This window comes from Linepithema humile, chromosome 4 (assembly GCF_040581485.1).
Source record: "Linepithema humile isolate Giens D197 chromosome 4, Lhum_UNIL_v1.0, whole genome shotgun sequence".
In the NCBI taxonomy this organism is placed as follows: Eukaryota; Metazoa; Arthropoda; class Insecta; order Hymenoptera; family Formicidae; genus Linepithema; species Linepithema humile.
Genome location: NC_090131.1, coordinates 22,873,155 through 22,891,118, shown reverse-complemented (window position 1 = coordinate 22,891,118; position 17,964 = coordinate 22,873,155). Strand labels below are relative to the sequence as shown.

The 17,964-nt window shown below is 35.1% G+C and overlaps 1 protein-coding gene across 6 annotated transcripts in view; it reads right to left on the bottom strand.

The window, feature by feature from the left end:
* Positions 1 to 17,964, bottom strand: part of LOC105672535 (protein artichoke-like) — a 386,355-nt gene that overhangs the window by 63,176 nt on the left and 305,215 nt on the right. The window contains exon 1 of one of the 6 annotated variants that reach the window (XM_067353619.1): positions 15,212 to 15,707. The exons of the other annotated variants lie outside the window; for them this stretch is intronic. The gene's annotated coding sequence lies outside the window, so the exon portion shown is untranslated. Of the gene's footprint in view, positions 1 to 15,211; positions 15,708 to 17,964 lie in introns of those variants that run through there. 6 annotated transcript variants of the gene reach the window in all.

Here is a 17,964-nt window from a genome sequence, read left to right as displayed (position 1 = left end):
CTCTACTACTCGATGAAATTACACCATCAATCCGGGTAAGTCTTCCGGGTACTTTCGAGGGTAGTGCGATGATATTAGCGCACACTTGCTATTGTACTTGACAACGTTTCGAGGAGGGTACGAAACGAAATTATCACGTTACTTGCAGTGCTTCGTTTAGATTTTATCCGCGTCGATACGGGCGCCGCGCGTACGAAGCTGATGGAAAATCGAACCCCTCTTTCTCTCTTCTCAGCTATCGTAAAACTTTCTTAATTATCGATGGCACGTTATGCCAATGGCGTTGTTGCCAGAGACGGAAGGAGGAAATATATGTGTACACGCCGCTAGAAAATCGTAAAGCCGATATCAGCCGCGTCTACTTGCACATTCATGCCCGTTTGCAATAATGCGACTTAGTTAATCTCGAATGAGTATTGCTCCTTTGAAAATCTCGATTCCACCGGCAATGTTAAACGAAAAATTTAATTCAATTTAATACCACGCATTCGTACAGTCATTTTCTATTTTTCCGTATAGCAGCCTTTCTGACATCCGTCTTGCGAATAAATGCAAGATAGGGACGCGTCGTCTCGCGCTTTTTTTGCATACGAAATAAAAAACCGAAAGAACGGACGACGATAAGTTGGCAGGATAATCGTGAGAAAACGTGAGATGTGATCTCGCGGTAGTCAGCATCCGACGCGCGTCACACACGAACGAATCGACGAGGGGTACATTATAATGAAATCGGTTTTCGCTTAGCGTGCTCTCAGGCGGCCTTTATTAAATCTGCAATTTCGTCGCCTTTTTCTCTTTCTCTCTCTCCTTTTTTTTTTTTTTTTTTATTATTATTCACAGCTTGCGGTCTATTCTCCACGGCGGTCGGAGGTGAACCTGTCTATTGCGCTTCGTTCCTTTCTCCTTACTCGGCTTCCGCCGATCACGATCGAACTTACAATGGCAGCAGTGCCTTCTTTACTCGATGGTCTCTTCCGTCCATCCGTCGTGGATTGAGAGGGAATAAAACCGTAATGCGCGTAAAGCATTTAACGGTAACTCGACGTATTCACTTTAGTCCGCGTTCTTGTATTTTCATGCTCGCAGCGAACGTGATCTCGACTTTCCTTTATGGTCAAATCTGCACTGGCAGACACGACCCTTATAGAAAGAAATGTTACGTTCAAACAAAGTGTAAGTTGTTTTTTTAAATTCTTCTCTTAAGCGTTATAAATAATGAATTAAAGTTATTAAAATTTTGAAACACAATTTTGATATATTCGGTAATACATTTCTTCACTTTCCATCAAAATGTAGTAAAGGATTAGCCTACTTTCACATCGTGAAGTTGTAACGTCAGCACTGACGCTCAGCGTAATAAAGCATTTTAAAGTTTAACAAACTCTAAGCGCGGATAGCAGAATCTAAAGTACAAACGTCGCAAATATAATATTTTAATTCAGAAATATGTAAAAAATTTATTGAATTACATTAAAAATTTCAATTAACTGAAAATTTCAGGGAATATAATCTTCGAGCTCATAAAGTCAGTGGATAAGTTCAATGGTTTTTTGCCTTTTTACTCTTTTTTTTTTTTTTTTAAAGAAAGCGTGTGGAAAATGTTTCTTCTCTGATGCAATAGAAAAACTAATTTTCGGCGTGATCTGGGTTTCATCGCCGGCGTTGGAAACACGGAGAACGGAATTAGGAGAGCGCTGTTAGCCGCCGGGTGAAATGGGCTTCGGGTCTCGCTTTGGTCGCGCAGTTAATTTTAGTTTCGTTTGGAACATTTTGTGTCGGCGATAGCCGTAGGCAATTCTCTTATGCTGTCCGTCGTGCGTAGAAAATAAAAAATTTTACAACGCAAAAGTTGTGTTTTTAAGGCTGTTCTAAAAAATGTCATATATCTGATAAACGAATCATTAAAAACATCCATTGTTGACAGTTACCGATCCGCGTATTTGCGATTTATTTCCATTCCAATGAACTCATTGGTGTCAGAATATATTATGCAAAAATATGTAATATACCACAGAAGTGCGTGATTAAAATATTTTCCAAATACACGCTTCCCGGTCGATGAAATTCGTGTAAAAATCGCAACGGGAAAATATTGAAATTTATTACACCGGGAAATATTGCTCTGATATTTAAATTATGTGTTTTCCAAACTCGCTATCTTTTTTTCGTAATAATTGATCAGTTCTACTTAATAATAAAAAATGATAATCCTTGTCGAACCAAATCGTACTTCTGGTTGTTAATAATGCAGTTCAAAATCAATGACCTATATAGGAAAGGAGAGAAACCGATAATGCCGAAGAATATTAATACTTAAACAGTGGCTTTTATAGTACGGCACTTTCTGGATGCATTTTCCTGTATTTTTCCGGTTATATTCGAACATGCTATAACGTTCCCGGCGTGAGTTAAGATCGCGTGCGCAAACCGTTAATAGCTCAATAAAAAAATCATTGCAATGCATAAATATAAAGAATTTTAATATTTCTCTAGAAGATCGCAGCGCGCTTGCTAAGGAGTGCAACGTAGAATACGGCAGGTATAAAAAAGTTATGCTATTTATATTTTGATGTGCGGATAAATTACTTGTCAACGCAGTTATGCGTATAAAATTATATTAAAAATAGTACGTGATGCAGATATAAAGAACTATCGTTAAATTCGATTAATTTATATTTTATCGAAATATTATGTTACAAATGCAAACAGAACTACTATCACGTAATTTTAATCAAAAAAGTAATCTGCTGTCGCGATATACGAGTGGTGCAATTTTGTATCGATATTTTTTTTCAAATTTATCTATTTCTGGTCCCGTGAGTATTTTATAAATGCGTATCGCGTGCGCGCGCGTAGCGTAGAAATCGGTCATGCCCGGACCGTTTCCGATATTGGGAAATCAATCGGAAAAGATATAAAATTCTAGCACGAAATTATACACAGAGCGGTTTAACGAACCTTTATTAAAATCGAATTCGAGACGCGTGTGGCTCACGTATCAGACGCTTAGTATGGTAGAAACGAACCAGAAAACCGTTTTGTGTAATCAGCGTGACGGTGAAAATATGCATGGGCATGAAACTAAATTAGTCGCAGTAAGATTTCGAAAATGGTTAAAAATCTTCTACTTGGTTCGCGCCACACACAAAAGCAGCACGTACAGAGCGTAAAAATGGATTTTGCACCTTTTTTTTTTTTCCAACTAATTTAGCATAAAAATTTTATTATTTGCAATCGTTACCTACATATGTATGTAATCTCTTTTCGCAAAAAAGTTTATTAAATTAAAATTTAAATATAATGTAAAATTGTGTTATTTTATTATAATAAAAACATTTTACATAAAATGCGATAAAGAGAAAAAATGCTTTGTATTATTTTAAACATATATTTTTGGGCTGTAATAAAAATGATAATGTTATCAAATTACATTTAATAATTTCTATTATCGTATTCAAAATACAATTCTATTGTATAATAAAATTAAAATTTCAATATTCTATATTTGTGCGACAACATTACAGAAAGCAGAAGATAACATACCTCTCATGACGTGTTTGTTAATTAAAAAGTATTAATTAATAGGTGAGTTGGGAGGTAAAGAGATAATTGGTGGAGACGACCTTATAAAATCCATGTCCGATGTCACGCGACATGAATATAGGAATGCTCGTTTCATATCGTAATAAATAACAGACACGGGCATGAAACTGGAAAATGACGATGGTACGGGGATAATACCGGCATAACATCGATACGCATAGCTGCAATTGTATAATGGCACTTCGCTTTAGTGCCGATAAAATACGCCGCACTCGGATATCAATAGCTGTTCTGCGAGTTTTCGCGTAACAATGGGTCGCTATAAAAAAATAAAAAAAAATGTAGTTATATAAAATAACAATTATAAATATTTTGATTACACAGATATGGATATGAATTTTATCTTTACTATTTCCTATTTCCTTATCTTGCAAATTTCTGCGCCCTTAATTCATATACAATTGCATTTAATATTTTTGATTCATCGAAGCAAAAGTGGAATAAGCATGTTCGTGTCATTAAAAGCTTTAAAAATAACGGCTCTTTAGATTGCGCGAGAATGAGTCGGATTTTCTGACACGTCTATCGCTACGTATTGTAACTAAAGATCAATAACTCGTTCGAGCCCAATTGCAACCTTCTGAAGCATTAATCCAGCCGCCCGCATTTCTTCAACGCGCCGTCAATTTATTATGCATGCCGTAAAACAAACTCATATAAACTCGTATAAAAGCGAGCCATAAAGGTCCAGGTAGGTCAGCGTGCAACTCCGCAGTGTCCCGTGTAATCGGCGCCCCCTCAAACATAGGGATGGGCGTTCATAGCGTTATAATGTCACACCGTCGCAGGCATTCCGGGTGGAAATCTGCCTAGGGAATTGCATATGTCGCCATTGCGTTGTCAAATATTCAAGTCAATCTAAAGTGCTGACGGCACCTAGTCAACTATGTTCTGAACTAATCTAACCAACTTGTGAGCAATTGAACAGCAAGTTCAGAAAACGTGCTAAGTTAGTCCAAACGCTGTAGTGTCTGGTCATACGAACGTAGTACATCATGCAAACTGCTATTGACCGACGCATAAACTGCCTGATTTAAATTCATTGGTAATAATGAAATTCCTACGAGTGGCCGCAACAAGGAGTGTCAGCTGCTTGAGTAAATTGTTAATTACGATGCGATTAATTGGAAACTAATTTCGTAGAAATTTGCAATTAATGAATATATAATTGTGAAATATCGGGGTGTAATTTTCATACCATGTTTTGCGCAAAACTCTATGCGTCAATATAAAAAAAATAATAAAAGGATTTCAAATGCAATGGTTACAGCCGTTATCCAATTGCGTGCGCTATAACGTTTGTATCGTCAATTTTGCCGTTTATCGATTAAATTAACGCAAATTTAAACGAATTGATTTGATTTCAGAAAAAAGTAATTAAGCTAATTTTATTTCTATTTTCGCTAATTTATTTTTATTGATGTAGTGTTTTCGAGAAAATAAAAAATATATATTTATTAAATAAAATATGATATAATTATTGAAAATCTTATTTGGTCAATTTAAATATTGCAAAGTATTTCAAAATTTGTGAGTAATTTCAATGAAAAGTATTATCTCACTTGCCTTCATTTTGGACTAAATTTATCAATGACAAATTATTAAACATTAAATTATCTTTGAGTTCTGTTAAAAATTTCAGGTGAGATAAAAGTTATCTTTGTAAAATTTTTGCACTCGTCAGCTATGTCAATATCTATCGTTCATCCCTCGGAAGGTTTCAAAAGAATCTTCTTTTGAAGAATATAAAGTGGCAGTGAGTGACGTTGAAAATATCAATTACTTATATCACCTTCTTGACCGGAGAAAGCTTTTCAAATTTATAATGTATTTTATTACATTAATATATAAAACTAGGACATTTGTTCGTTTATGATTTACGCAGAGCGCATATTGCATGGGTGATATAATTCAGACTGGGCTTAATTCACGATGGTCACGAGCTGGACTTGATATTCAGATAAAAGAGGTTAATTTCATATTCTTTGCGTGCACGGAAGCGAGTAGCGGACACACAAACAACATACATCAGTACGTATAAAGTAAATAAACTAGCCTTTTCGCTATGTTTCGCACGACTCGATAGAGAAAGCAGCAGTTCTAGTTTTTGCAAAAGTCAACCTTGCGCCATTTTTGTTTGCTTTCGAGATTAGATACCTTTGAAATAAAATTTTAAATAAATATAATAGACTATAAATACACGCGCGTATTTTACATAAAACGCATATAAGCTGAAACAGCCTCACATGCAATATATAATTTAATTCTAGAGGTAGCGAAATATTATCAAAATATATTTATGTATTCAGCAAATCGTGTGCTGTAGATCAAAGTGAAAATATGGCGCTAATGCGCAATTTAGTTACAAAGTAGTAGACGTGAAGTAGATAATCATTACATATGCTGCGTAGCATATTTGCGTGATTCCGATATTACGAAGTAATTTACACTTTAATGTATTTAGATACATTCTAACTGCGTTCCATATTACATATTTGCATTATTATCACCTTTCGAATAAACTTTAATTTCCTTTTCATTTCGTATGACATCGATATATTATGCCGCATATAATCAAGCGAGTAATATAAAATTTAACTAATGGACCAAAGAAAACCAATATCACGAGATTTTTGGCATTATTAAAATTGCACAGCAGAATATGAAATTTAAAATGTAGAACAATTTTCATTTAACATGCGATATAAGATTATTTTTACTATATTTATAAAAAACATAAGTAAAACATACTTAAATTCTCAGAAAAAATTAATGTAATTCGCAATAACAATATGAGCTGCTTTCATATCATTATTTCGCATAATATGATATTACTTTTTGAAACGTCACACGATTTTTGTAATATTATTTCGTGATATTAATATCTGTACAGTACAGAATGAAAAATGGTGAAAGATTTGAGTCCAATAATTCACAGTAAAAGATCCTTGATAATTCGCCTGAATGCTACCAATAGTTATTCTTCATTTAAGCGATGACACGGCGCACGACATTATCGTCAAAAGATAATGGCTGTCAGCAAAAATGCATTTTGCTGCGCGGTCGACTGCGACATAAAAAAAGATACTTTAATGACGTAATTAATTACGCGAGAAAAACTCCAGTCCGGTAAGTTTTAAAGTTTAGGGAAGTAGCCACGAGAGAGAAAGGCATCTTTATTGTACGCCCGGCGCAAGTTTCGTGAGACCCTGGAACACGATACGGAGCTTGGCCGAGCTTTTTCGTCGAGGCGTGCGAGGTCACATAAACAGCGCGATGCAGCTTAAAGAGGAGCTTACAGAGAAATACGTTTGCGGAGTGGTATTGCTTGAATTACTGAGAAACGCGTACCGCAGTCGCAATCTCGGCGAGATTTTTCTCATTTGTTATTAATCCTCAAAAAGTGTACTGAACTTCCACGAACACGCCTCCGTCATTTTCTAGTTTTACCGTACCTGTTCCATAATGGAGGATACTGCGCGCTTCTTATGAATATAAACAAATATTTTTAAATTTTCAGAATTTTGTGTTTTCTCTCGTTTCAACGAGACTGCAATTTTCATCGCGTAAAAATTAATTTTCATTAGTAATGCTGCTTTGTTATTGTATATAATCTTATTCTGCGCCTTTTTGTTATAATGCCGTTATGAAGTAACATGTGTGATTAAATAAAGTGCTTTGGCATTAACTACCTTATTAATTATAATATCTATCACACAAGTATGTTCATTTTTATTATATAAAAAGTATAACCATGTGTTATTCGTTATTAATTAGAGAACTGTAAAACTCACTAGATAATATTATTATAATACTATTATAACTAGAAACCGATTGGAAAAGCAGTACCAAACCAAATCATCCTTCTCAGTCTATATTATAGAATTATAATCTGGCGGAAAGCACACGGAACATGTGGTTCTGTATTAGTTAAACTGAACTGCTCTAAATCAGCTTTGTTACTTCACAAGTCTTGCTAATGCGATCAGTGCAAGCGAAAATACGCATCTAACACAAGAGAGTTTAGCAACGTACAGAAATTTTCATACGTAAAGAAAATTCAATGGTAGAATCAAAGAACGAATGTGAAATATATAACGAAACACGGGAGAAACTGATTTTATTCGGAAAATAAGTCCGGCATCGTCATTCTTACACAATGCCGGAATACGGGGCGGTCCTAATACCTCTCGGTTATGTTACAATACAAGATCCTCCATGATGGAAGGCCACATAATGCGAGGAGCGGCGCGTGTTATTGTTGGCGGAATCCGCAGGACCATTCGAAGGTAGCTACCGCTTTAAGGTTGAACTTTTATCCTTCGATATAACAGAAGCGCGCTGATACTATTCTCCGCGGCACCGCCAATGAAATTCTATCTGGATATCTTCCCGTGTGCGCGTGAGTACCTCAAGGTCGTTTCGCGAAAACGTACCCTTTATGACGGTCTCACGAACAAGACGGAACCAGCGCCGCTGGTTTAGCAAATTTATCGGAGAATGGCTTGTATGTAATAGAAGTTCGCACGTACTCATGCGCAACGTGCGCCGCACATTTATGCACGCGAATATTCCGCTTTCGATCAGCAGCGAATAAAGTAAGCTCGTGCAGTCGCGGTGTTTTTACACGAACTCACGAACAGTAGAGCTACGGCAAAGCAGACAGTTATCAAACAGAACTCACCCGCCTCGGTCAAATGGTCTCTGTAATTTGCGGACTTCTATTTACTTTATCACATATGATAACAAACTCGCTTTGGCTCGTGCGCGCTATTAGATTTTCATTAACGTGAACGCTGCGCTTTTTACTCCGTAAAAGTTTGTCTATTTGCATTTCCGTTTGGCTCCAATCCTGAACTTTTCAACGGATATTTTAGAGTTATAAAAATCCGGGATTCTCTCTCCCTCCCTCTTTCGCCTCAATAAGCGTAACTGTCAGAGAACTTGTTCAATTTTCGCCCTTTTAAATCTCACGAAGACCTCATGCAATCAAAACTCATCGTTCCCTGTCAAAGAAGGTGCGCGTTCACGAGTTCAGTAAGTATCGTAAAAATATTCATTTTGTACAATTTCAATATCTTCGAGGAAGATTATGTAATCGATTACAGGGGTTAATTGCAAAAGTAAAATATTTTATGTGTAATTACGGTTTCGCAAATGCATGTCAAATTTCATAGAGAGAGAAATTTCGTTTAAAAATATTTAATAATTTATCGATGATGAAACTAGACGCTTAAAATAACTGTGTATGCAACAATGTACACGATCTGGAAGTAACAGTACCGGTGTTGTACGAACTATACAAGTAACTTATCGCAAAACAGACAACGAACTTCCTGATTATTATAAAGCATCTAACAACTTGTTGCTGCCCTTCGGAAAGCGTTATTGCATAGTCACGTTTATCTCGGATTATCAACATACTCGAGAACTTCGCTCATGGATCAAAGATAAAATTCTTGTAATTTAAATTTATGCAAGTAGACATTAGGTTACATGCTGAACTTTCGCGATATCCTCTTTCTTTCGTTTAAGCGCATTATCAGTGAAATGGTGACTGCGGTGACTACCTCGAAAAAAGAAAAGAAATTCCGCTTCCGAAAATTATCATTTAAATTGGCACTCAATATAACTTACTTCCGACATTATTTGTATGGGCTTCTTCTCGCTTTTGTACTCAGCTAGCCGGTAATAGTTCTTCATCTTGTCGGATTAGGTATTGCGCCAGCTCAAATTTATTGCCCGCTGTATCTCCTGGCGCGTGAAGTATAAATCTAGCGCGACTTTAAGCGTTGAGCGCCGAACGATGCGGGATAAACCGCTTTTATAGTGTCATGCTGTTCGATTAGCCGATTTGCAATTATTGGAGAACGTTTCGCGGTAACGCCTTGATAATGCGGTGCTGCCGCATTTACACATAAATTATCTGCCAGTAAATGCATCGGTTGAATCGGCAAAACCGCAGTTTTACATCGGGAAAATTGAAACATTACAAATGTAACTGGGATACCAATTCGTTTTAAATTCGTTCTTTCAAATAAATAATCAACGTAAAAACCGTCCACCCTCATCAACTCGTGATTCTAAAAATGTCAAATAATCCGAATACTTGTCGATAAAGTACAAAATATTGATAAGCCGGGGATCTCTTTTAATTACAAAAACAAGTTTTTATACGGATCGTTCGAGCGATTATATAATCTATGGTACATCTAATGTAAACTTTGACCTGACCTGGACTTATTCTTATCTCTGAACTCGTCTGACCCTAACCCTAAATCAACCTGACCCTTACCTCAGCAGCCACATGAACTCTGGAAACGCTCAACAGAACGTTTAACGCTTCCCATTTGTTGTTTTATTATCGTACGTATTTCCGACTGAAACTCACTAGTATTTTCGACATTTCCGTATCAAAATATTATTCAGCTCAAAAATCGAACGTTTGCAATTAAAACCATCAAATTAAATGTACAAGTAATATATTCATGAGAGCGCACCTATAGCAACGTTTTTATTTCAATAAAAAAAATTAAAAATATATTTTAACTTCCGATTCATTTAAAATATTTCTTTTGTTTCGTAAAAAAAAAGCGATGTTTCAAATTGCAAAAAAAATGAAAATTCTGTTTCAAATATTCACGTACAATATCTTGCGTGTGGAATAAGATTGTTTCGAGCAACATTCTCTATTGATTTTCAGGAATGCATATGATTGTATTGGGGTGCATATGGCGTTTCTGGTTGTCAGATGGAACGGAAGAAAATTATAGTCGAGACTGACTATAGAAGTGCAAGGCGGCTTGCGGAAATTCGAGGTCAGATATATATGTATAAAAAGTCGCCTGTGTTGGCGGAGGACCCTGAAAGAACGCACGACCTTCCTGTTCGTCGTAGCTATGTATCGATCTCGGTGCAGGCGTCGTGTTAGACATGGATAGAAACGCTATCAGAACAGTTGCATGCGCCGTCACTTTTATTTTTGGCCGACACGATATGTTGTAATGGCCGCGTGGATTGAACTATAACTATACACGTACTTATAGCGCTAATCGGTATTTCGCGACTTTCGTCGAGTTTCATTGTTACGTCACACTGCCGCTTCGTTTATCTTCAATCCTGCCTCTACTTCCGCAATCCGTCGTAAAAAGCTTTTCTCCCGGGAATTTAAGTAAAAGTTACGATAAATATGTGAAACATGTATATCCAACTTAATTTGTCAGAGATCCTTTTTATGCCCGGCGTGAGTTTCACGCCAAGAATAGGTGAGGAAATTTCATGCAGCTACCACGTCGATAGTCTGGGAAACTTCTGGGGAAACTTTTTAACCCAAAACTTCCTGTGTTTGACGTTACGAGAGTGTCCTCCAGGATTATGCATTTTCATGAGCAGTTGCTCATACATTTACTGCACAGGATGTTCAAGAAAGGAACATCGATAGCGAAGATCCGATCTCGAGTTTAAAATCAAATCTGTGAGACCCGGAAGTGCATTGAAGGTTTCGATGGTGTATAGAAATACCAGTATTGTGTACGGTTTAAGGAACTCTCGCGCCACAAATACAATCGGCTTGCGAAATATATTCTGTTCGTTTCGGTCAATTAGATCGTTTGCGACAATTAAAGACGCCGTCTCCACTCCGTTGCGTCCATTCTTTACTGCTGTGCAGTTTGACTAGAGCTATTAGGATCTATAACATAGCTTTGCAGTCGCAGCTAAATTGTTTGACGTGTCTCGTCCTCGGTTCCAGCGTAACTAAGTTCGCGCTAGTTCTACCCGGGATTCTAGAATGCCCTCCGGCAAGATACCTCTCTAGAATTTGATTGTACCGAAATGTCGAACTATTAGACGGGTTCCTCCTGAGAACATTATCGAGGATTTTCAATTTGCGGCAATGAAGGAATTCGCGCTTCGCCGTTTATTATTAAATGTTCCTGTTGCATATATATATATATATATATACACGTGACCTACATATACACACTATATTTATTTTTATCATATTTCACTCTCCGTGTTAGTTCATCGGTAGTTTTGTACTGTATGCTATAAAAGAAAAATATTTTTAACAGAAATAAAAAAAATGAAAAAAAAAAGGTCAAAAAATACTTTAAAAATAAATATAAACAAAATCCTGAAAGTATGTTTGTCCTACGACGGAACGGTTTAACTTGATTACATCATATTTTTCCCTACAACAAACGCAAGAATAATTCCGCGATTCCACGAGTTCCTTTCTGCTCGTAAATTGATATTAATAACTCTCGCGCAATCAATATCAATCTTCGGTTTTACTACGCAATAACTAATGATCAGCGAACTAATATTAACAGTAATGAAAGTCGGCCAGTTTGAAGCACTATAAAATATCAAGCGCTATTTCTCTTATTTTTCACTCCCTTGATAGCGTTGCAAATTCCGATCAAGATTTTCCGCAATAGCGTAATAAATAGAATCTAAACAGATTTAAATTTCATCTTTCTCCTTACCGGAACTTGTTGCCGTACGCATGTCTTTGTTAGGTAAATTGAGGTTTAAGTCGTGATTTCAATTCAGCGCAAAGTTTCACTTCGCTGACTTTGTTACGTTAATTTTGTTTCGCCACGCCGCGTAATGATAGGATCGCGAGTGAAACTGGCACAATGCGAAGGATACGGGAAGATCGGTCACCGATGTGTGCGACGAGACAATTTCTCCATATATCCCATCGGCAAGTATTTGCAAGTAAGCACTCACGTAGGGATATTTCTCGATAATATCGCTCCACTAGCCAATTGCGAAGGACAAATACCGCCGTTAATAGCACGCCTGTGCATTGTGTGCAGAGCAGTGCTCCGCGCATACAGAATGTCCAAATCGAAAGTCACGCGTTCCGTATTTGAATACTGTATTTGGAATTGCCTCGGTCAGTATAATAACGAGCAGAAGTAGCCTCACGGGAATTCAAACTAATTTGACCCTTCTGTTTAACCTACAACGAAGAGGATACGAAATTCAAAATTTCGAACAACTTCACCAAGTTTCGAAAGCATATTCATACGTTCTTTTTTGCTCAAACTGCGCTAGTATTCTCAATATCCACAATATAAACGTAATAGCACCTGAACCATCCCCGTAGAATGAATAAAATGATGAAAAATTGGGTGTTGCATAAGAATTTATGGTGAACATTAAAGATGGAAATGGGCTTCTACTGTTTTTCAGTATTTGAATTCAAGAAAACGGCACGCGATATCGGCATGCAGATCCTTTCAAATTATGGTTATTATGATGTATGGGAACATCTTCGAGATCTGAAATTACGAGGTAGAATGAAACGAATCGCATATTTTGGACATAAATCAACGGTCGTCTTAATTCGAAACAAAACACGCCAAACGAATTTGTGTAGTTTTTTTTCTGTTTGCAATCAATATACATAAAACATTATTTTATTTTCACGATAACAAAAATATGTGTAGTAAAAATATTAAACCTTTATTTTTGTTGCATGGAATAAATAATCATCCCATTAATGTGCGTAACGTCCATAAATATATATGCTTTTAATGAAATAGGTAATGTTTTAGCATAAAACAATTGCAATTTTTAAAAAATAAAGAAAAACATAAAAAAATTTTCAAAAAATTATTATTTTACAGAAAAAAATGAATAGTTAACTTTAATTAGTATTCGCTTTTATAAAATATAACCGCATTAATATTTAATGTTAGTGTTCAATTTCTGAAAGAACTCTAAAATATAAAAATTTTCTAAGTGTGTAATTTAAATCAATTTTAAGTGATTAAACTTGTAAGCTGTAATATATGCAACAATTGTTAGTTAACTAAAATTTAAATATGTATGAAAAGCTATTGATTAAATTATAATATGTAATGCACGAAAAGCATCTGTCATATTGAATGTTAAACTAACATCATCTCTTTAATATAATAATATGTGTGCACGCATAACGTCATAATTCTGATACGTGTAATATTTTTCTTGTACAATTCAAGGAATTGATTGATCTCTTATTCAATTCATTGCTAATAGAAGAAAAGTTTCCGTGAGAAATGTACACAGCGTTGAAATATTTATCGTAGAGCCATTGATTTCCATTGAAACGTTTCAATATGATTTGTAGCAAGTCAGTGCGACTGGCAATGAACATTGAAAGCTTCCGTTTTATACCCGTGAAACGTGAATATCACCTTAAATATCCAAAGCGTGACTGCTTTACGGTATGAATCTGCCAGAAAATTTCACTAGTTGGTTTATGTTCGATGAAATCGACATCAAACTTTGCATGAGAAAATTTGTATGTATCGTATGATTATCATGTCTTCCTGTTTCATTAGATTTCGTATGAAACGATTCGCAAAACTATCCAGCCGAGAAAATTCTGATTTGTTTTTCAATTCACGTATTCTCGGTGAAATAAATTAAATTAATGTGTTACGTGAATATAAACTAGCGAAAAAGGTTCACCAGATTTTTTAAAATTAAAAATTTCTGTTTTGAAGATATCGGTAATTTTTTTTTATAAACTTGCAGAGAAAAAAAATATAAACAATATTTTTATATACGCATTGCAAGTATCAAATTCAAACAACTGCTAGATAAAAAAATAGTAAAAGATTTTTTTTTAAAAAGCGCAGCTTTCCTGCCATCTTTACCAACAATAAATGAGTGGTGTAATAATTTACTAAAGTCAAAAAATTATTTTTAATATCTCCTCGCGCATTTTAAATTTAATTCAATCACAACGTAATCCTTTGCAAGTGTTAGATTTAATCTCAAGAATCAACTACGCCTCAGACTATGTCTCTAAAGATTCTCTTCATTTTCATGGATAAAAACGTTGGTCTATCTTAGACGCAAAAAGTAAAATTATCTCTTTTTTCCGATTCTTCTTTTTCAATTTTCTCAAAAGTGTCAATTTTCATCATTGTTAAATAAATAATTTGTTTGGTTAATCTTCTGTGATTTCGTACGTTATACGAAGGAAAAAATAAAACGTTTTATTTATTCCGATAACGTGAAAGTACTTTTAAACTTTTTTTAATATAATTAAATGTAGCAATCTAATGAAGCTGATATTGAGCAACGAAAATAACATCCTGAATAGTTTACGTTACGCTAAATAAGATACTCGAAGGGGTCTTTTAAGTGTGTTTTCGTTATCTCGAGAACATCATTAGCAGTATAACACCCCCGATATCGGATTTAACTACGCCGATTTGCGGAGCGATATGCAGTGTTTAATGACGCTTCCCATTTTTCATGTACCGCGTAGGAAAAACCGGTAATCTATCTACGTGCGGGATCGTGAAAAATAATATCTGCCGCACACGACACAATTCAGTTCACGCGTAGTCCGGTGCACGCAGCGCAGTCTGACTTTGCTCCGAAACTCGTGTGTAGCGTCAAACATCGATCATCGGTTCGTAACCCACCTAGACGATACGCGGCGAATGGCGAAACTCGCAAAAGTGGCAGCGCGCGTTGTCTTCATAAACCTCACCCCGCAAAAAGTTCAACAGAACTCAAACGAGCGACGGGGGATGATAACGATCAGTAAAATCACCTGACACGTACGAGAATCGATCATTTGTACGGACATTACCTCGTGCTTATGTAATCATAGATCACCGATAGATCCCTCCGTGTGTGGCACCGTGTTGCTCGCGACGCACTGTATCACACACACTACTACTACTGAAAGTACGGCGGATTCCACTAGGTTTTTTTCGCTCCTTCAAGTCTGACCACGTATGGTAAATAATCACTGAGACAATGCGTACGGCCGCGTAATTGGAGTAAAAAATAACACCGACCGTGTCCCCGTATATGTCAACGAAACACCAGATCGGAGCACACGTGGTGCCGCGACGTGCGCCCACGGTAGACTGGCGCCCGCTCGTTCGTCTGGCTCGTTCCTGACTCTCCCTACTGCCTGGTTGGTCGGCTGAATGGGGTGCTCGGCGGGGTGGCTGACTGGATGGCAGCAAGCATGCTGGCTGCCTGAGTGTCAAGTAACCTTTCTTGGCGACGCTTACTAGTGGAGTGTTTATGAGCCCAATGCAATTTGTTCTTATTATGTGCACCGGGTGTCTCGCGAGATTTGCATCAAACTTCTGAGCCGTGCACTCCGGTGAATTTGCAGACGAATTTTCGTTAACAAGAACTTGATTGGACACCGTCCTTTCGCGCCGTTAAATTTTTAACGTTAAAAAATGTCCCCCTAATTAAACCTTGATTTTAAATGTTAAAAACGTAAAGCGTAATTTGAATTAATAAAGCACGAGACTTTTTATCTATAAAAAAATATTGTAAAGCTTATATTGTTAAAATTTAATATCAAATAATTTTAATGTTTAATTATTTTAAAATTAACTTTATATAATATTTATTGTACACTTTATATAATAATTAAAATTTTTACAAAAACATTATTTCAAATTTATTAATATTTTTTATATTACTCCTGAAATCTGTTTCAAATTTTACAAAATATACTTAAAAATCATTGATTACTTTTTTCATTTTTGAAAAAAAGCATATTGTTTGAAATTTAAAATTTCTTTTTGTTTTTGAGGGAATAATACTTTCAAATGTTTTAAGTTTAACATAATTTTTTATAAATTTTTTATAAATTTTATAATACGCAATTTTTATTAAAAAATTTTAACTTAACAGTTCGACTAGAATATTAACGTATAACATGATTTCTCAACGTCTATTAAACTGACACTTTAGCACAATCGAATAAAACTTATATATGATTTCTCAAATTATGAACAAAAAACATTTGCCGAGATATAGGGATTAAATTTAAAATTTAAAAAAGAAATCTACTGCAAAAAAAAGAAGAAATCTTTTTATGTGATGACAACATAAATATTTTTAAGTAATGAACATAATGCATTGAACGGATTTTAAATGAAAAGTTAAATATGTCGTTTACATGCACATGATAGCGTATAATAGAGGATACATAGTTAAATGAGTACATAAATTCCTTGCATTATTATTCAAAGTACCAACGGCTATTAAATTATAATGCATTTGCATATTATTATCTGTTTATTTCTTATTACTCAAGGTATTAATTATTCATAAAGCTCTATTGACGCGTTGAAATGATTATCGACAAGCGTCGCTACTTAGCAAATTAGCGTAGTTTGCACATTCTTACTTCCACTGCTTAAAGGGGATGCTTATATGATATAATGTAGAGCGCATATTGCAGCGCCACATCTAATAAGTTTGTAAGATGCCTGAGGTAACATCGGAAATTATGCCAGAGCAACTGCCAAGTTAATTCCGAGTTTTTGTAGCGTACACTCACGTTGCTCAATCTAAGATTCGCGTTAATTTTACTACTTGGATATTTAGCTGTCTGTTTCGCGTCAGTCAAACTCCTCGTTACATCGCTATGGTTTGATAGCTGTGCCTTCATTACAGCGATCAGCTTCGTTGGACGTTCGCTTAATCGCTTCAAAATTCTTTACTTTCTCGTCAGAATGTTATTATCTTTTCAAAGAAAAGTGGTCGCCGATCGAATGTATAACGTGACATGGTGTGTCGATTACGAGGGATTGCTGTCGCATTGCTGTTCACTATGTCATTTTGTGTGTACTCTTTTTATCTCCTACAAATTTGTCAACTATATTTATTATTTATCAAGAGAAATAAAAAACATCAATAAAAAATCAGTAAAAATAAACAATGTGTTTCTTGTAATGTTAGGTCAATAAAAGCATTACTGCTTTAATAGATTTATCGGATGTGTATCAGAGTTTTATATAATAAATCTATATTTATATTTTATAAATATAATTTTATAAAATATAAATATAAAAGTATAATTTATAATAAATTTACATTGTTGTATTTTATAGGACTTCAAAAGCATTAAAAAATATTTTAGTATAAATGATAATATTAGTTATAATTAAATTTTGTTTATAAATAATTTTTAATTCAATAATATTGATTAATTAATAAGATCAATTAAAGTGTACAATGATCAACATAATTTATGATATAATTTCTATTATTAATTAATATATATTTAACCATAAATATTTTTTAAATGACATGCATAATATTTCAATGTTTTATTTTATTTGTAAAGATTAAACTTGCATTAATATCAATATTTGAGCAATAATGTATGCGACCAAACTAATTTTCGATCGTTAGTTATACATAACGCGCAGCTTGGAAACAACTTCTGCACCGGTTTCGAATAAATTAAAATGTGATGCGCTAATCTTAAAATGCACTCCTCGGAAATTTAATAATATATTAATAATTCATTTAGAAATTGAATTGAAACGCAATTTAGAACATTTGTTACTTTCAAAGCAATCA